The following is a 22,762-nucleotide window of genomic DNA, read 5'->3' as shown; positions in this document are numbered from 1 at the left end:
AACTTTTTATGTAAAATTTGTCATAAATGACGTAAAAATGTCAATTAAATATTATAAATTACATAGTTAAAAATTATGTAAAATTTGACGTATAGTTTAACATAAAAATTAGTACATTTTATGTTTACTTATAAAATTGTTACAGACTTTTATTCTTGAATATGGGCAGTGTTTACATTTCATAATTGTATCCATTTCTTACATTATTGCCATAATTAAGGCAATAAAAAGTGAAATTGAGTTCTTGATAATATCAATTTACTTTAGATATCTAAGGTAATTGAAAAAATTAACGGATATATTGGTTATTCTGAAAAAAAAAAGGAAAAAGAAAAAGCCGTTTTCTATAATAAACTCAGAGACAAATCTGGCATCTATGCTTATCATCTGCAAGAAGTTATGGTTTGAACTAAAGTTATTCGAATATATCTGTTTAAAATCTGTTCAGTGAAAGAATTTGTTAAATCTTGATGTAGTCGTACAGTTGTAATAAAAATAATTTTATTTAAATTAAAAACATCTGCGGTAATCGGAAAGAATTCGATAAATTTAAAAGGTATATTGGGTATTCTGAAAAAAAAACAATCTTACAATGGAACACAGATACAAGCCTGACATCTGTGAATATCATCTAAACATCATCTATTAGAAGTTACTGTTTGAACTAAAGTTATTCGGACCTATCTGTTCAAAACTATATGAAAGATGTTAAAATTCCAATATAGTCGTGCATTTAAAGTAACACTAAATTTAAAATAAAATATCTAAGGTAATTGAAAAAAATTGATAAATTAGATAGGTATATTCGGTATTCGGAAAAAAATGTTTTACATAGGAGCATAGAGGCAAGACTGACATTAATGTGTATGATCTCAACGTCATTTATTAGAAATTTCTTGATGTATTCGCACATTTGTAAAAACACTAAATTTATTTTAATTTAAAACAAAATATCTAAGGTAACTGGAAAGAACTTGATAAATTTAAAAGGTATATGGGATATTCTTAGAAAAAAAAAACATTTTATATAGGAATACAGAGACAAGCCTGACGTCTGTGCATATGATCTCAACGACATCTACCAGAATTTATTGTTTGAACTACAATGATTTGGACATATCTGTTCAAAATCAATTAAGTGAAAGATTGAAAAACGTTAAATCCTGATGTAGTTTACATTTGTAATAAAATTAAATTTATTTAAATTTAAAACAACATATCTAAGTTAATTGATCATTAACAATAACATTTTATTTTTTAATAAACGTGTAATAAAATTTATTTTTAAGATGACAAAATTTTTTTATTTCCCTACAGAAACGCCACATAAATCCTTTTTAAAACAAAAAAGGCACCATTAATTTCAACTGTATTATCAACGATGCATGAAATTAAACAGCTAATTCGATCTTACCACCAGACATCAATTTACAGATTAAAAACCCATCGCATCCCTAACATTATAATTCGACCTTGAGGCAATCTTTCCCCTCTCAAAGAGATTATTTTGTGGCATTTAAAAATCAGACAAACATTTGTCTTTTCGATCGAGACGAGTGTTGCACCATCTGCCAGTTCATTGTCTCGCGCAAACATATTTTGTAATTTATTATTTGACATAATCCGCCTGCCTCGTGCCTTAACTGTGACTGTACTGTAATCCGGCAATTAATTTGTGGGTCATTGCCTACGTGCTGACAGTTTGTCTGTTTTGAAACTGTGTCGGAGGCAGGAAGATTGGCCTTTTATTTATTTGCTGGGATTTCCTTTTCGATTTATCGCGCTGTTTACTCCTCATTACCGGCTGCAGAGAGCGAAACTTAAAAGTGAGATTTTGAATTCCATGAGCAGAGAATTAACAAATTTAGAAGAAGAAATTGAGGCAGAAAACGTACTATAAATAATTGAGCAAATCAACAAGAGTCTATATGTATGTGAAATTCGCCGTTTTTAATCACATTTGTATGATATTATGATGATATAAATGATCTGTTTTAAACTTTTTATCGAAAGAGATAAGAGACTTCCTTTTGAATTATATCTGCTTGGTTGGATTGTTTAGTGTTATGCTATTGGATTTATGAAGATCGTGTCAGATCTCATTCAAAGTCGATAGAATACTGCTGAACCTAATGTATAGATATCGTATGGAATCAAATCTTTTCGCATACCATGATGTTATTGATTCGTGAATTGAATCACCATATTTTAATATGTAATTTATAATTAGAAATTCTAATTATAGTTTCATTCAATTAACCAAATTAACATCTAAATTAACATTAATTTTAAATTACATCTACGTGTAAATTATGACTATACGGATAGTCAATTTTAAACTTCTTGTCGAAAGAGACAAAATACTATATTTTGAATATCTACTTGGTTGGATCGTGTAATGTTATGCTATTGGATTTATGAAGTTAAAGTTCGATCACAGTCAAAGTCAATGGAGTTTCAACAGTATCACAATACAGCCATACGATATGATACATAGTGTATAGATATCGTATGGAATTGAATTTTTCCATACACCATGAGGTGCATGATTCGTGCATTGAATGACCATATTTTAATATTTAATTTATAATTATAAATTCTAATTATAGTTTTAATTTTAATTGACTGAATTAACATCTAAATTAATATTAATTTTAAATAACATCTGTGTAAATTATGATGACACGGATAGTCTATTTTAAAGTTCTTATCGAAAGAAGCAAAATATTGCCAATAGTATATAGATATCGTATGAAATCAAATCTTTCCATATACCATGATGAGCATGATTTGTGCATTGAATGGCCATATTTTAATAATTAATATATAATTAGAAATTCTAATTAGTGTTTTAATTTTAAGTAAATAATTTTAATTCTAATAAATTGTAAAAAAATAATACTGACTTGAACATCTTTCAGTATCCAATTGTAATTTTCGTTCTGACATATATTGAAATAAGAGTAACCATCCAAAATACAGCCAAGGTTTCAGACATTTTGATGCATTAAACAGTACTTATTATGCAGTCCTTTTAGAACCATTCAGTTAGTCTTCATACAGGTAAACTCCTGTATGAAGACTAACTATTGCAATGGTTATCATGACAAGACTTGGGGAAAATTTCTTCAGTTCTTCGTCGATTATATACCCTAGAGCTTCAAACCACTCTTCGTTCAAAAGTTTATATATATGTATATGCGTATAACACTTTGCCCATGTTACCTTGTAAACAGAATATCTAGAGTAATTTTATTTGGGTTTTAACTGGCTTGGAATATATTTTTAGAAATATAAAACTCTCGGACAAGTTCGTAAATGGCCCATCTAACTCAAAGGGACTTGAAATTTACATTTCGCTATAACTTTTTAAATTTGAAGATAGAGAAATAAATTCAACTAGCCAAATTTGCGTTTCTTTAAGAAGAACAACTTTTGTATTTAAAGTTTTTCGATAACTGCAATATCTTAGAATTTAGGGGCTGAAAAATAATTGACAAAGCCGTAATTTTGACAGTATCTAACATCAATAATTTATTTAGCCAGATAGGAACTTAGATGTAAAGGAATTTGCCTTTGCCTTTGTCTTTCAGCTGGTCGAGAGCAATTTTTTTGAATAACTGGTGAATTTACTGTTTCATATTTCCCCTTAAGTCCTGCATTGCTGCCTCATCGCGGCACGGGAGAGTACCTGGGCGGAATGGGCGAAGTACTTCGGGAGAGTATTCTCCTGGTTGGGTCACCTAAGGCATGAAGGCATTATGCTCAGATCAATGCAATGCAGGCATGAGGCAAAATCATATTTCAGCCTTTGGTGCCTCTAAGTCCTTGACTTCTCGAAACTTCATTTGAAGCCCTTTTATCATGACTCGCCAATTAGGTTAGGGCTCATGGACCTGGTTTGATGTTACTGTCGACCAGGCGGGATAAGTCACAACTGTTTCATATTTCTGTGCATTTTTAACTTAATTATCATATTAATGATTCATTTTGGTTTTTTTTATTCAGCGGACTTTTTAAAAATATGTAATTTTCTAAATATATATATATCATAGGGAAAAAAAGCTAAATAATTTTAAATTAAAAATAATGATATAATAATTAGTAATGATTCCTTTTCTTGCAAATAGAAGCATTTAACTATTTTGATGGATTGCAATGAAATAAATCCAAATAAGTATAAAAAAATATTGTTATAAAGAATCTATCAAATGCAATACTTGTTAAATAAATCATTAACATTCCAATATATTACAATCAAATAATTAATTATATTTTGATTTATTTAATAATTCAGTGCGAATATGCAGTGTAGTCCTATCTTTTTTCAATTTATAGAATTTGCCCTTTTTAGAAATTGACTTATTTGGATATAATATAAGCTAATACTATTTTATAATCCACTTTAACTGCATGCAGTTCCTCTTTTGCTTAGATGCCCTAGCTCGATTCCTAAGATTTCTAGTCGGAATGCCGTGACTTTACAACTTGGATATATAATGTAATTATAAAATTAAAAATTAATTAAAATTTTTACGTATTTTGAATGCATTTTGCGGAAAATCAAATTTACAGTTTAGCTTCTTCATTCTGAGTACCCACTTTGTCCGTTCTAACTAATAAGTCTTAGGTCAAAATTAACCAATTATAAACCTTGAAATAATTTAACATTACTATTTTTATGTAAGTGTTACGTCTTGCAAATAACATTACGTCAAAATTCACGATATGAAGAAATAAAAAATAATTTGTTCAGACGTAATTTGGAATGCAGACATTCTTTCAAGTTTTTCTCTCCGATGTCTAGACATTATATTAAATGCAACCTTTTCTATTTATTTTAAGCATCGTTAGTGATAATTAATGTTTAACCAATAATTAGTTTTGCTATAGGTATGCCCTTATATATATTTTTCCCTAATCGCAAGTAAGCGTTTTATATGCCCTATGTTGCGAATTTTTGTTTAGTAAATTTTTTTTAAAAAATTTGCTATTTTTTTACATTTGTCTTTTTACTTACTAACACTAATCTTTACTTGTTAAAAGGTAAATTCTATATATCCGTTTAAAATTAATTCATCCAGTTTTATTTTCTTCTCCATAGATTTTATAATGTTTAATGTAATTAAAATAAATTCAATGTTAAATAATAACATTAACATGTTACTGTTGTATTTTAACTTGGAAATACATTACGTAATGTTAATAACATTATGTTATGTATTTCCTAGTTATTATTTTTATTTTGGTTAACCCTTTAAAGGGCCATTTTTTTCTAGTCATATTATGTTAAAATATTTTTAGGCTTGAAATTAGAATAAGAAAGAGGATTCATATAGCTTATTAGATAAATTTAATTTGATTCATTAATTAATTTGGTTAGTTAATAATTAAGTAACAAATCAAGACACATCATTTTGTCTGAGATAAAGAACTGAAGCATCTAAGTTTCTGACTTACTAAAAAATTTGTCAGAACGTATGCCAACCTACATAATTTTATACAAAGATTGATAAATTTGGCGGGTAGCATACTTCCCACGGCCCTAGGAAGGGTTAAAACAAATTGCATATAATCATAAAAAAATGAATCAACTATGAAAACTAATGTAAAAACATGAAAACTGAAATTTAATTTTCAAATAATTGTAATGAAAATAATTTAAATTATTTCTGAGATTGTAATAAAGTTAATTGTGTCTAAGACTTTATTACAGTTTCAGAAGTGTTACTTTTCTTCGTGCAAATTATTCCATAGAACTTACTTACACATGTTCAAATTGAAAAACATTCAGTCTGAGATCAATTTACATCTTACAATCAATCAAAAAATATTATCTAAATCTTCGGGTCCTCATAGAATAGAAATATCACACTTCACGAAGTAAAGAAAGAAATTATTTATTACGGAACAAAAACTCTGAATTAAATCACAATGCAGTCTAACCCCCTGTCAGTTCTCACTTCTGTCAATTGAAAAATATCAAAGAGCATTCATTTCTAAATGTTTAATCTCTTATATATGAAGAAAATAAAATATAAATAGTTTCGAAAGAATACACGTATAAATAAGACTTAGTTACTGACAACTTCAAACTATAACTGCATTAATATTCTATTTTTAAAAATAAGAAAATATAATGAATTGATAAATGTAATCTTAAATACTTTTTTCGGCTTGGATCAAAAGGATATCGATTAAAATATCACTTGAAACTGAGTTTGATAAATGAGTGTTCGAAAACTAGTAAATGCTGGATTGTCAATAAGTTACAGATGTCTTTAGATCATGAAGAAAGAACAACCATCTATGCAAAAAAGCTGGAACCGTGAAATAGATGAACATAATAACAGAGTATCTTTCAACGTATCGTAAAATGCAAAGTGTCATCGTGAAATTCAGTTTTATTTTACCGTTTTTCTTTTTTATCATTTATTACTGATAATAAGGAACAAAAAAAAAAACGATTTATCATTTTTTACTGTGAAACGATAAATGCAGTTCAACTGAACCCAATGAATCATATTTTTGAAAAATGACTATCCGATTTGTGTGCCAGAAAAGTAACAAGGAGATTCACTCATTGATATTCTGTAAACACTTTCGAAACGCATGGTATCAAATAACAACTTATCAATCATTTCCAAAAGTCTAATCCGTAGTTTAATAATGGCACCAAGTGTTTATCAACCTCACGCTGATGAATACGTTTACCTTCGACTTTATAATGTGTTCAAGGTCACGGAAAGACTTTAACGGAAATGACTGCCATTTGAAAAATATGATTTTCGTTCAATTTTTTAAACGAAAGTTTATTGTATAAAAATAATGTTGAAAGTTTCGGAAACTTGCCACCTACTCATATGTTTTCTAAAATTTATTGTAAATCTTATTAAAGATATTTTGATTGTATTATAAGGTCACATTCTAATAAATAGCTTAAAAAGTAAAGATAGTAGTTTCATCCATTTCTTTTATTTTATTTTAAATCCACTGTTTTGAAACTCGTTCAAAATATTTTCAAATGTGAATATTTTTTACTGTGTGTTGTGTTGTGACTTATGGCACTTTACAAACCCGCTGACAGTTATCTCTCAGGGATTTAAGCCGAGTGAGCGTCTCTTGTTTATTCATTAGCGCAAACTAGGGCCAAGAGTACGTCTTAGCTATATCATGCGTCACATTCGCTTGCACAACCTCTTTTTACAGGGGGGCACATTCACACACCTCAAAAATAGAACACAGAAAAAGAACAATTATGCCCAAACCGGGACTCGAACCCGGGACGCCCAGATCACGGGGAAGACGTGCTACTCCTATACCAGGACGCCGGCAGATTTTTTACCACTTTTCCTATTACTTTCTCAAAGACAAAAATTTCTATTTTAAATTTTACTTATAACAAAATGCATATGCAATGCATTTCACAAATTTGTGCATGGATGTTGATACATTTTTATTACATAGCAAACATATTTCTATTATAATGGATGCACATATTAATCATGTGCATAGTGATAGGCAAATAAGAAAAATATTAAACATTAATTTGAATTGAAAAAAAAGCTTAAGCATTATTAAAACATGATGCTGAATGAAATTTAACATGAAAAAACAAATCTTAAAATTCTCATTTGCGTATATATTCCAATTGTTATTACAAAAATGAAAATTTAAATATTTCCGAAATATTAACTGTACGATTTTGAAATTTGGACGCAGTATGTAGAAAGGAAGAAAAAAAAATCCAATAAAATAATGATCAAAATTTTGTTCAATTTTTGGATAATGCGCCAGTTTGAGCTATCTTTTAGCATTTAGTTTAAAAAAAATTGAAAAAAAATTAAAATGCAAATATTGAATAAATTTTACGTTTCTTGAAGAATTAGACATTATTAATCAATTCTGAATACTATCTAGAGGAAATCGCCAGTAAAGTATGTTGTATTTCATTCCGTAAGAAATGCGAGCATCAATCTTTTCCTTCTTAAGTAGTATATTTATTTTACATTTGTCAATTTTTTTATTTATCAATGTATATTTTTATATTTATAAATGTATCTCAATATTATCTTTATCAATGGACTTTTATTTATCATATCAATGGAAAATATCAATGGAAATATTTATCAATGGACTTTTATTTATCATATCAATGGAAATATTTATCAATGGTCTTTCATTTATCATATCAATGGAAATATTTATCAATGGACTTTTATTTATCATATGAATGGAAATATTTATCAATGATCTTTCATTTATCATATCAATGGAAAATATCAATGAAAATATTTATCAATACCTTTTCTATTTTTGATAAATATTTGGGATTCATACAATGCAAACATTGTTATTTTTCCTTCATAATTATCCTGTTTTCATTCGATATATATATACTATATATAAAGCAAACTTTTTTTAGAAGATTTCTGGCCGAGAAGTTAAGAAACTTTTGAAACTTTTAAAATTTCGCTTTATTCCATCCCGGGATGCATCATTTATGTATAAGAAAGAAGCTGCGAGATAAGCCAATATACATCGCACCACAAGAGCAAAAAAGACCTAATTCTTTTCCTCACTGATTTTATACTAAGACATTCTGATTGGGATTTCTTTGATATGTGATTTAGGAAAGGCTAATTTAGGTATCTTTCAAAAAATGCTGTAAGCATTAAATATTTTTTTACCTTCACTCGGAGCGTGAGAACTTGCTGATTAAAGCAGTTTTAAAAAGCTCGTGTAGTATTAATTTAATTAAAAAAAAGAGAAATTGGATCATGAAATAACAGAACATTTCAGAATGAAGCTAATATGGGTAAAATAAAAATAAAAATTAGGAAATTAATTATTTAAATTATATTAAGATATATCACTACACACACACACATATAATGTATCTTTCAAACATACACTTTTTAAAATTTTTAAAATGGTCTAAGAATCGAATTTGTGTTAAAACATTTTAGGAAACTGCGGCACAGAACTTTGTTTAAATTTTAAATAATTAAAATTTCTAAACTATATCTTTGAGGTTCATGTTTCCAGCTGCTAAAATATATTTGTGCCGAATTTAGTAGCTCTAATATCCGAAATATTTGGTAACATACTCTGTCTCCCCATATACACACACACTTTTTCTCAATTAATATAGATTTGCTAAGGTAAATGAAATTGTGCTAAAACAATGTGCATGCATATCACATTCTGAAAACGTTTTACCAAAAACCATCGATGTAGTCAAGTAAAATTTTTTAAGCTGAATAAAAATTCAAAGAATCATTTGCTTTCTAAATAAAACACATATGGTGAAGTTATGACAAATAAGAAGTAAATCTGGCAATTTTTTTTATGTTATGCCAAATGCAATCTTTTCCACATCCTTATCAACCAAATACTTATAATTTATCTATAACCATTTATAAGTATTATCTATAACTATCTATTATTAGATATCTGATACATAATGAAACAATTTAACAGTTAGTGTCACTTTAAATGTTCTGATGTATCATAAGATAAAAAAAAAATTGAAAAAGAAAAACTTCTTTATAAATTTTTTAGCGTGCAAGCAACGTCAAAAAGTTTTTTAGAAAGATAAACCTTGCATGATTTGGATAATTAAGCAGACATTGTATTTAAAATTGAGATGCGAAAGAGAGTGCAAATCTGTCCGGCAATAGATTAGTAGATTATTTAGAGTTGTGATAACTGTCCAGAATGAAAACGTTCCAAAAGAATGGACAAATCCATCATTAAGATAATAAAGTAATTAAGAAGTTGGATTTCGCACCACGGTGACCGATTCAGATAAACTCTTGACAAACGGAGGCATTATCGCAGATAATTTTACTTCAAAATGAGCCGAAACATGGTACAGCATTATGTGTAAAGGCCACTCACCAATTTAATAATAGAATTGGATAAGAATTATATATTAGCTGATTCTGAAGATTGGATATCTTTTCACCTTAAATAGCTGCAAATATTTCAGAGTAATTCAAAGTAATTTTGAAGGTCTAACACATTTATTATATATAAAAAGATAGATTATAGATTACAGATTCGGATACTTTTTCGAACATAGCATTGTTCACAGATCATGGTCACATCAAAGGAAAACGAGTCTTCGTATTCTAAACGGCCGGCAGCCTGTTCCAGCATATTGAAAAGCATAGGCAAGACTGATGAGCTGGTATTAGAATAAAACACCGACAGAAAAATATCAAATAACATGTATTACACTTTACAGGAAGAGAAAGTTTCATTTGGATGATTCTGAAGTCTGTAATTTGCAGCGAATCCGTCTTCATACTCGAGTAATTGGAGAATCGAACACATTTATCTATACTTATAAAAGGAAATACATGAGCGTAGTCGGCGTTCTACTGTACAGACCATTAAACTTAGAGCTACCAAATGCACACAGATATATTTAAAAGGATAAGCATGTATACCTAAAGCAATGTTTTTTTAAATTTTAACCGGTTAAAAATGGTATGAAATGTTGACATTTTTTTTCGTTGTAATGTACGAAAATATAGCAAAACTTTGCCTTTTAAAATTTTTTATTAATTCTATCAATTTATGTAATGTGTAATTATGTAATTTTTTTCCAGATTTTAATATTTTTTTTTAAAAAAAGTATCTGTATCTGATTTTTAATGATAAATCTCTTGGCTGCAATGGAAATCGAAACGTTTTCATTTTTGAGGAAATATTCAACCTGAAATATTCAAATCTGAGAAATTTATATGATGAATCATAAAGGAGGATAACATTACTACATGCAAAACAGCATGCAATTTGAAATAGATAGACCCCAAACAGCTCAATTTATAACTCTTTAAACACTGACTGAAAGGCCCCAAACTCCCGTTCAACGAAACGACGGCGGATGTCTGAGACTCCTTGATATCACTTTGAAATTTCTTCACTTTTCCCTGTGATTTATTGAATACTTTAGACGCGTGCTTTGTTCAATAGATGCACTCGCCCAGATGGGTGTGGGAGACAGAAAGATTTTATGAGAACTGTCAAAAGATTTCCGAACAGATATTTGTTCAAGAGCTACGGGGGGTATCACCTTTTGCATATCAACCTTTTAATAATATTGCGGCTTTTGAGGTTGGGTTGGAATTTTTTTTGGAAATCTTTGAAAGAAAAACTGATCTCCAGTATTCTGAGGTACTTGAACTCGAATGATCTTAAGGGTTAATGGCATTAAAAGGCGTGGGATAGTAATTTCATTAGGTAAACTAGTCCTTTGTTGAAAGATTCATGAGCTTCAATTATGCACAAGAAATTATTTTGAATCAGGCAAAAAAATATTCCCACCAAACTAGCGGTCGCCACTAGCGACTAGTTTAAAATAAACGATTTGCGGATTACGATATTTTTTGCCAAAGTTATTTCACAGAGCGTAGATCATAGTCACATCAAAGAATGCCGAATCATAGCCTTCTAAAAGATTTGCAATGTGCTGCATCATGCTGAAGCATTTGGACAAGACTAATGATCTCGAAAAAATATCTACTGACATATCAAATGGATCGGAATATCAATTAACTCAAACGACTCAACGAATGTGTACGTAATTTGCATCACGACTTTTTTTCTAGCAACTTGGAATAATCCGAATAACACAATTAATTCCATTTTTTAATAAGCTCTTTCAAATACCTGACATATCAATAGTTAGTTCTTCTTGGAATGTTTACAATCTGCTGCTTTCTAAATTACGTGAAGGAAATGTGAAATCAGCACCCAGCTTTGTTTAATAGGATATTTCCTATGAGACAGACCACACACATTGTGGTTTCTGTGAGAAATGGAAACATACAGATTTTTGAACGTAATTCTTAATGGCCTGTTATTGTAAAAATAGAACCTTTTTCACTTCTTCGCGTCTTAACCCTTAAAGGGCCCTTTTTTTCTAGTCATATTATGTTAAAATATTTTTAGGCTTGAAATTAGAATAAGAAAAAGGATTAATTTAGCTTATTAGATCAATTTAATTTGATTAATTAATTAATTTTGTTAATTAATAATTAAGTGACAAACCAAGACGAATCATTTTGTGTGAGATAAAGAACTGAAGCATCTGAGATTCTGTCTTTCTAAAAACATTTGTCAGAACTTATGCCAACCTACATAATTTCATACAAAGATTGATAAATTTGGTGGGAAGCATACTTCCCACGGCCTTGGAAAGGGTTAAATGATATTTTAATAAGCTATTTAAAACGGCAAAACGAAGTATATATTAACACTTAAAACATATTTTATATTTTTAATAAGTTTAATTAATAACCTGATAGCATAAAATCGATAATAAGAGATATATAACATCATTTAAAGAATCATATTTAGATATTTTAATATATACAATTAAAGATATGCCTTCATTAAAACACAAATATTTACTGGTTTCTGCATAATATTTCCATTATTAAACATAATTTAATAATATTTCAAAACTTCTAAAATAAAATAATATTTTAAAAAGCTATTCAAAATTTCAAAATCGAAGTATACATTAATATTGTAAACATATTTTAAAACTTTTAGTACGTTCACTTAACAGCTTAATAACATAAAAGTGAAGAAATAAAATTGCAAATAAGAGAGTAAATAACATCATTATTCAGTAAATTATTCATATTTAGAGATTTTAGTGTAAATAAATAAAGATATGCCGTCATAAAATCAAAAACATTAACTCGATTCTGCATATTATTTAACAAAATTCAATAAAATTCCAAAACTTCCAAATTAAAATAATGTTTTTAAAAACTATTCAAAACTTGAAAATCGATATATATATATCAGGACTTTAAATCTTTAAATCTTTTTCAGTCTGTTAACACGATCAATCAGCAGTCTGATAGCATAAAAAGAAATCTATCATAAAAAACATTGCAAATAAAAGAGTACATAACATCATTATTCAGTAAATTATTTATATTCAGATGTTTTAGTATGTACAATTGCAAGTACGAAACGCCGTCATGAAAACAAGAACTTTTTCCCGCTTCTGGACATTCTTAACATAATTTAATAACCATTTCAAAACTTCCTAATCAAAGTGCAGTTGAATATCAACTGAAAGCTCCAGCATCAGAAAATCGAACAGTATTTTGCATTTAAAAATAAAATAAGAGATTTTTACAAAATGTTCTCTCAAACTTAGCACTAGAGGGAGGCTGTCAAAATATCATGCAATGGGAGGCTTCTAATAAGCCGTATGAAGAGGATGTTTTGATAGATTAAAATGCTATTTGAAAAGAAAACAAAAACATAGTTGCATTTTTAAGGTCTTTATAAGCCTTATGAAGAGGTTGTTTTGAGAGATCAAAATATTATTTGAAAAGAAAACAAAAACATAGTTGCATTTTTAAGGTCTTCATAAGCCATGTAAACTAATCCAAACATTATCACGAAAAAATAGAGATTGACTGACTTCTGAGAATTATTGAGAAAATGAAACGTCAGAAATCCGGATCCATGCGAGTACTTTTTTATTTTTGATCGATTTTTTAGTTATTAATAATATTAAACATTAATATAATATCAACAGTTTTTTTTATAAATTATTAATCATTTTAATGCTAAATAAATGTGAAATGCATGTTATGGAATGCTTCTAATAGCATTTATGAAGAGGTTGCTTTGACAGATCAAGAAGTTATTTGAAAAGAAAATAACAAAGCAGCTGCATTCTTAAGATCTTCATAAGCCACGAAACAAACCATGCATTTTAACGAGTAAATGACATCGTAAATGCGTTGAATGGATTTTTGAGAATCTGGATTTTGAAAAATCCGGATCCATGCGAATACTTTCTTCTTTTTTTATTTTTTAATTATTAATAAAAAAAAATACTAATATAATGTTCGTTTTTAAATTATTAATTGTATTAATGTTAAATATGAAATGATCATAAATTCAATATTATAATCAGAAATAAACAATTCTAAAACATCTTGAAGATTTCAAAGCTGTTATGATTTAAGTTTCGTTCATATTAACCGATTATCCGAGGTGATTATTTGGATCATCGACGTTTTCTTATATATAAATTTTATATAAAGTTATATGTTTTGACAATGAAAATTAAAATTAATCTTTATTTGTCGCAATTAGCTTTATTATTTATAATTGAAATAATTCTTGTCAGTTAAAGAATAACTCAATTTCCAACTTCATGTTATTAAAGGGGTGTCACAATATTCGTTTTTGTTTATGACAAACGACAAATACTGAAACTCTTTGATACATCAGCTGCATGCCCATATGGTCTTTTATTCTGGTAACAATATCTTAGCTCTTATTGCTACAGATTAACTAACGGAAATTGTAGTAGAAAAAAAAATATTATTTGCAGTACACTCTAGATGTAAATTTATATTAAACATCAGAATTTTCGTTTCTTTGCAATGGGATCTTCTCTGTCTGATTCACCGATTTTAGGGCAGTGCCACGGAGTTCTTGGACTCAAGGTTCATAATCTCGAGACATAGCAGATGAATAGAGTAAGAGCAGGGCAATGTATCTGCTTAATAAGTGGTTATATTCTTTACCCATATTCATCAACACTCATATCAAAACTAATAATTAAAATCGAATTATATATATAAAAAAAACCAAGAACGATCCACTAACAGAAAAAAATACAATGCCGAAAACAAAATTTAAAAATAAATGCCGAAAGAAAATATAAGCAATTACATTTGGTCCATGAAGGGATAATATAATAAATCAGTAAAAATATAAAATAATAAAAAAAAATTCAGACGTCCGTTTATTAATCTTTGCTATTCATTCATGTATAAGCGCATTCGCACATCGATAAATCAATCGAAACCTTAAAAAAATAATAATAATAATTAAAAAAAAAAACGTGTCTCAGTCGTTGTACGCCAGAGTAGAAATTAGGATTTTTTATCCGATAATGACGCAGGTCAAAAAGCTGGGGATATATTTAATTACTTCCAGCTTTACAGATGGCAGTGGATGATTATATATGCTGATAAATGCACAGTGTTGTTTTAAAAGTTGTCAACTTTAGAGCTGTTGTTACAGCTAGCAATTTTTAACATGTAATTTAAGCATTTTCTTTTTAACTTTTTTAAACAGCATCAATATGGAAGGAACTTTCAAGAGAGAAAAAAATTCGCTAAATTTAATTCGATAGAATGTAAAAGAAAATAAATATAACAGATAAATGCAAAGCCCGCTCTAAAAAAAGTGGCACTTAGGATAAATGCTTTTAAAATGCATTTTCTGATAAAAAATGTATCAAAAAAAATTATAGTCCATTTAATTTTTTTATTTAATAAAAATTTAAGGCAAAAAATTGAAAGAATTGCGAAAATATTTATATTAGAGATTTTTTTCACTATGACCAAAAACTAACTTATGAACAGAAAAAAAAAAAAAAAAAAAATTAGATCGTATACAAATAAAATAAAAAATAAACAAATCGTAATAAAGTTGAGAGTGTTGAGGGTTAAAAATATTTGAGAAAGATGGTTTTTGAATACAAAGTCTGTAAGTGTGAAAAAAACAGAATAAATTCGAGTTAATGCTCTAATAGATAATTAAAAATTATAGCTCATTTAATTTTTATATTTAATACAAATTTAAGGAAAAAGATTGAAAGAATTGCCAAAAATATTAATTTATAATAGAATTTCTTTTTTCATTATGACCAAAAACTAACTTAAGAAAAGAAAAAAATTAGATCGTATACAAATAAAATAAAAAAATAAAGAAATCGTAATAAAGTTGAGAGTGTTGAGGGTTAAAAATATTTGAGAAAGATGGTTTTTGAATACAAAGTCTGTAAGTGTGTAAAAAAACATAATAAATTCGAGCTAATGCTCTTATAGATAATTAAAAGTTATAGCTCATTTAATTTTTTTAATTTAATACAAATTTAAGGCAAAAAATTGAAAGAATTGCCAAAAATATTAATTTATAATAGAAATTTTTTTTCATTATGACCAAAAACTAACTTAAGAAAAGAAAAAAAAAATAGATCGCATACAAATAAAATAAAAAATAAACAAATCGTAATAAAGTTGAGGGTTAAAAATATTTGAGAACGATGGTTTTTGAATACAAAGTCTGTAAATGTGAAAAAAAAACAGAATAAATTCGAGTTAATGCTCTAACAGATAATTTCAAAACATATATTTCATAATACGCACTAGAAAAGTAAATGAATTTTATTTCTTTCACAAAAAAAAAATTAAATAAATAAATAAAAAAAAATAAAGATAATGTTAATAAAAGCGCAACGCAGATGTAAGAAGAATTGCACTTAAAATGAATTTTTAATAAGCAGATAGTAGAATGCATTTTATATGTCATCAGTATAATATATGAAGCGTTGCTTTCTATAGAACGCCTGAAGAGTTTTAGATAGAAATTGAAATATGAGAATTAATCGAATATGTTATATACTTTCCCACAGCTTCTACAATCTTTAGAATGCTAAATATTATTTAAACAAAGTATGAGAAAAAAAGTCTTGATAAGGCTTCAGTTTAGACGAGGTGTTACTTTTCAGATAAAATGCAAAATTATATTGGTACGTTCTGAGCATATGAGAACACTTGCTTAGTCACGTGATATTTGAAACGAATCGGTTTTGTAGTTTATATTTTGTTTATTGCCGTTTGGAAATGTATAGAATACCAAACGACAAAGCATCATAGTATTAATAGTTTTACACCATGCCTAAAAATCTATAGGCGTTCTATAGAATACTGGATTTTAAACTTTGTCGGTAGGAAATAAAATTAGAATTTTATATATTTACTATATATTTCATAAATTCTGTTTATATATTAGAATTTTATATATTCTCTATATATTTTATAAATTCTATTTATATTTTAAAATTTTATATATTCTCTACATATTTTAGATACTTTTTTTATATATTAGAATTTTATATATTAGAATTTCATATTTTATATATTCTATTTATATATTCAGAATTTTATATATTATTTCTTTATATATTTTATATATTAAAGTTTAATATTCTCACGTCTCGTTAAAGGATTTTTTTAAATCGTATAATGCATTAGATAGATGATAAATAGGGTTTGCTAGCTTCAATATTTTTATAAGTTTTTTTAGAATTAAAAAAAATATTAACATTTATATAAGGATTTTTCACATGCATTACTGAATACTAGCGACCAACTGGTTCATCAGTGATATTGGTTATATCCAATTAAATTGTTTAGATGTACCATCAAGCCAATGATTTCCTAGTATTTTCAAATATTAAAGCCGTGCTATTTTAACTGTCTTTCATATGTTGTATTCATTACGTACTTTTCCAATAGAGACTAGTCCCATGGCATCATAAATTATTAAAATATAGTTTATGCAGTTTATTTGTCTTCTAAATTGTGTGTATTATACTTTGTTAAAAACTTTTTTTGTTACTTTGTGTTGTGTGTACTTTGCTATTAATTTTGTGAATACTCAAATCTTTCTTCTTCTGTTTTAAACACTGCAAGAAAATTTAGTGATTAAATATTTGAGGAGACGATGAAAAACCTCTTAATTTCGGGGCAAAAATGTAATTAGAAATTTCCTACCATAGATTACATTTACAAAAATCTATTTAAAAAGAAATTGTTAAAATTCATGAAAAATTTGCTTGGCAATAAAATTTCTATCATTGACTGAAACAGTTTTGATTAAATTGATTAAAAATTTTGAAACGCTGCGAAATACACTTTTGAAAGTTGTCGTGGAAAAACATTAGAAAATCTCGTTAAGTTTTAATTAATTAAAATTCTGTTAAAAGTTTCAAAACAATTGCTTCGAGGTGCTCCGAGATTTTCACCCTCCAAGTTATTTATGAGCTAAATTTTGTAGTTGTTGTCCAAATAGTTCGGCGTGTAGAGAGTCAGCAAGCTCGCATACACACACACACACACACACACACACACACACACACACACACACACACACACACACACACACACACACACACACACACTGCCTTATTTCTAACAGTAGATTAAATTGCTGCCCTGAAATTCAAAAGGTTTCCATTACTTCTTCAAATATAATCACTTGATTTTCTTCTATTCAATATTTGTGAAGTTTATAAAGCAGATAAAAAAGTGAATTCACAATATAGAGAAATATAAACGATAGATAAACTGTGAATTTATGTTATTTAATAGTCCTATTGGTGTGGGACTCTCTCCATTAGATACATAATGTTACAAACTTGTAATTTGCTTCCCATCACGGCTAGTATCACCGTAAGAAAGACCCTTTGTAAGATCTGTCCTGTGCGACAATGATCTGTGAGCTTGGCGACCATTTCGCGACTTGGCGACGAATTTGGCGAGTTTGGCGACTAAATGGATACTACTGGAAAGTTCGAGAACTTTCACGATCCATCCACTAAGACCCGAGATACAGCCAGGTACGCCCTGATTGGTCTGAAGACTCTAGCCCCGCCTCCCGGAATTATAAAAGACAGGCAATCTGAAGCTGAAGAAGTCGTGTGTATCGTCAGAAGTCGTGTGGATCGTCAGAAGTGGTGTGTGAGAGAAGAGTCGACACGTAGAGAAACTGAAGGATTAGCAAGCAAGCAAGCTGCTGAACTATTAGAGATTAAATGTGCTGCGCTATTACAATTGATTAGAGGTATTTGTTGTAGAAGAAAAAAATTTGTAACAATATCTTATTTGGCACAAATGGTTGCCAAAGGCGATAAGTATATAATAGTTGAATTCTCGCAAATAATGATGATAAACCAGCGAAAGTGTTCTTCCCGAAATTTTCTCTTATACTTTGAAATGAATACAACGCACGTCTTGGGAAGAAAGGGTTAAAATACGTTTAGCAACGTTTATTAAAGGTTTTTAAAAACTATTTTATGGATTTTATGTAATATTTTTGGAAATATGAAAAATTCAAACCTTTCTTTTACCTATATCTTCAATATGTTTTACCACAATATGTTTACTTCAATATGTTACACCACAATATGTTTTAAGAGCTGTTGCGTTGATATTCAATTCAAATTTGAACTTTTCTTATACTCTGAAATAAATACAACGCACGTCTTGGGAAGAAAGGGTTAAAATACGTTTAGCAACGCTTATTAAAGGTTTTTAAAAACTATTATTTTATGGATTTTATAAACAATTAAATATCAGCACCAGGTGGAAGCTCATATTCTATTTAATGTAAAATATTATAAGCTTTTCATTAAAAAATGTAAAAATATTTGTATATTTAAACAGCTATACATATTTATGTTTTAATATTGAAAAATTTAGTTCTTAAAAATATTTTATTATGAATCCCAAATTTTTGTATAAGACAGTTATGGACTAATGGCGTATATAAAATACAATTAAAAATCTAATTTCAGATATTAAAAAAAAATGTTAAAATTATACCACGTCAGGATAAAAAAAAAAACGTTCTAATTTCAGATATTAAAAAACGTTAATATTAATACCATATCACTTTAAAACAATCATTGAGCTAAAAGAAACAATTTTAAGAACAAATAGTAAGAGAATGAATATAAACAGCATGCCGCCAAATGTGCTTTTGATGAAATCGCAGCCTGATCATTTGGAAATAAAATAAAAACAACAATTTGATTTTGATGAATATTAATATCGAATATGAATATCAATTTGAATAATAACTGTAAAAAATGATCTCAAGATTATAGATAAATTTTTACTCTATTTTTTTCCCCAAATTTGAATCGTTGACATGTTAATTGCCTGTATTACTTCGGGTGCTTTCCGCTTATCAACTTTGGTTTCTGAATCATAAAATTCACATTAAATGATACATGTTTTTTTTGTATAATATGAATTATTTTCTCCTTTGGGAAAGGATTGCTTCGATAACTAATAATTACTTTCCGAAAAGTAGATCATGGTATCTTGGAAAACACGAGCTTATGAAGCTTAGGGCAAGCTTAGAAAACATGAACGCAAAACATTCGCAGGTCTTCACGTGTTAATAAATACTGTTATTTAGTTCATTTCTTTTTGCTTACATTTATGTAAATTGTATTAATACTTTCAATGACTAAACGTTTATTATTTATGAATGATTAAGTGATATCCAATTACATTCTTTCAGTTATTATCTTAAGTGCTAAATATTTGTACATCAAGTTATCTGTAAATCAAGTTCAATTAATTATTAAGCATAACAGTATTCACTTCACTTACCAACTTTCGTTTCTGTGAGATAAAATTCACATTAAATATTTCATGGGTTTTTTTATGACATAAAACGTTTTTGTTTGCTTTTAGAAAGAGTTCGTACGAGAACTAATTATTAGTTTCTGAAAAGTAGATCATGGCATAAGGTGTCATGGTATCATTTACTATAACTGGCAAATTCCTGAGGCCACCCTATGTTTTATGCTTTATTTTATCAGATTTTCAGAGATCATTTTATGTTTTATATTATCTTTTGGGGTAGCAAAATAACATATTTCTTTTTTTTTATAACTGATTCGTAATGGCTATCCCTTATATATCTTTATGCTTTTATCTTATTCTTTATTCATTAATAAATGATTCCCTATTTTTTCGTAAATCCAAAACCGTGAGAGGTTTATTAAAATTGTGTTAATATTCTTTTTTTCTAATTTTCCTCTTAAACTTTCATTCAAAAATACAATACTGCAGTCTCATATTTCCATCTCCATTTTTTTTTCAAATACTGTCGAAATTCAATTTATTTTAGATATCAACTGAAATCTATTTTAAATCGATTTACAAAAATGACAAATATCCAGGACATATTCAGGAAAGTCCACATACACCAGCCAAAAATTCAAAAAGTTATTAGCAGGCCATAAAGGCAAAGAAAAATTATGTAAAATATGGCGGTTCAATCGATATAGCGTTGCAAATTCAAAACGTTGTTAGAAGGTATAAAGTAAAATAAAAATGGCATAAAATTTGGCGTTGCAAACGATATTCCATTAACAGAAACTTGTACAGCTTATCAATCCAATCCGTACTTGTACTGCAACCGATATTCCATTAACAAAAACATCTTTGCTAATTAATCAAATCAATGAGAATGATTGATTTATAAATTATTACTCAATAATTATGAAGAAGAATATAATCTTTTAGCACTTATAAGTAATGAACGTTTAGTTCTAATAATTTATATAAATTTAAAGAAAAAAAAATAAGATGAACTAAAAGACAATATTTATTGGTATTTGAAGCAATACAAATGTTTTATACTTACGTTTTCAAAGATGCCAATATCTCTTTTCAAAAAATAATTATTAGTTTTCGAACAAATCAGAGGTGATAAGCAGAATCAATGTTGTTCTGTTAATTGATCAGTTCAGGTTTTAAGAAAGAAAGATTGATTTATAAATTATTACCCAAAAATAATTATCAGAAATAATATTTAAAGAAAAAATAAGATGAACTGAAATACAATATTTATTAATACTTGGAGCTATACAAATATTTTACATTCACGTTTTCTAAGATGCCATGATCTCTTTGGTAAAATTAATAATTTATTTTTTAACAAATCCTCTCCCAAATCAGAGAGTGATTCGTATTATTAAAAAAACATAAAATATTTAATGTGAATTTAATCTTTCAGAAATCAGAGTTGATAAGCAGAAATGAATATGATTCTTTTAATTAATCAGTCCAAATTTTGGATAAAAAAGATTTAATTTATAAATGTTTACCAAAACAATTGTTAAAAAAAATGATTTTTTATCACTTACAAATAATGAACGCAAAGAAACTAACTGAACTCTGAATGATTTATATAACTTTAAACATAAAAATAAATCGTACTAAATGCAATATTAATTAAAACTTGGAATACTGCGGATCTTTTACGTGCGCATTTTCTAAGCTTGTCCTAAACTTCACCTTCTGCCTTTCCACGTGTCATGGGAAATCAAGGCTTCATCTTTCCAGACATCAATATCTGAGATAATCAAGGATATACTCCAAAAAAAGAAAATTTCTTTCCCGTAACATAGAAGAACCCAAGGTCATACAAAATACAAAAAAATAGACGTATCTTACATCATTCAGGTTGTTTTGAAACTGAGAACTAGAAATGATTTTGCCGAAGAAAATTCTGATATCGAGGTAATCTGAAATTCGCAAAAAACAACAACCGATACTGAAATGCGGGGATATTAAACGAAATAAATAAATGTGATTTTATTCTATTTAAGAATCTTACATTTTCCCTCATATTTGATAATCACAAAATAATCATTCATGCATTTTTAAAATCAAATTGGCATATGAAAATTTTTCCAGATCAACGCATTTAATAAAACTCAGCAGTAATAAAACTCAGAATAAAATTTCGGTCCGTCTATTAACAAAATAAAAGTATAAATGATAATAAATAGAAATAATTTGGTCCATGTATTTGGGATAAATATTTTATATTAAGTAAGAGTAAAATTATAACTATGAGATTTAATTGCGGTATTGCGCAAATAAGGAATTATGGTTTATTTTAAATACATATTGATATCATATTACATCAATTTCTTTATCTAGTCAAGTTAATATCTAATATGAATTATTTAATAAATTCAAAGCAAGGCGGGGCTTAAAAGGTGGAACTAAATTAGATTCCTTAATTAGACTAATTTGATTTTCTGAATGTCGTACATTATCATGGAAATATCGTAATTATACTATTGTGCATTTTATTAAATAAC

The 22,762-nt window shown here is 27.8% G+C and overlaps 1 protein-coding gene across 5 annotated transcripts in view; it reads right to left on the bottom strand.

Annotated features, from left to right (window-relative positions):
• The window catches only part of LOC129983942 (cGMP-specific 3',5'-cyclic phosphodiesterase-like), a 562,482-nt gene that overhangs the window by 213,937 nt on the left and 325,783 nt on the right, over positions 1 to 22,762 (bottom strand). Inside the window, exon 1 of one of the 5 annotated variants that reach the window (XM_056093675.1) lies at positions 21,797 to 21,844. The exons of the other annotated variants lie outside the window; for them this stretch is intronic. The gene's annotated coding sequence lies outside the window, so the exon portion shown is untranslated. Of the gene's footprint in view, positions 1 to 21,796; positions 21,845 to 22,762 lie in introns of those variants that run through there. 5 annotated transcript variants of the gene reach the window in all.

The sequence above is a fragment of the Argiope bruennichi genome, chromosome 9 (genome assembly GCF_947563725.1).
Source record: "Argiope bruennichi chromosome 9, qqArgBrue1.1, whole genome shotgun sequence".
In the NCBI taxonomy this organism is placed as follows: Eukaryota; Metazoa; Arthropoda; class Arachnida; order Araneae; family Araneidae; genus Argiope; species Argiope bruennichi.
This window is presented reverse-complemented; position numbering and strand designations above follow the sequence as displayed.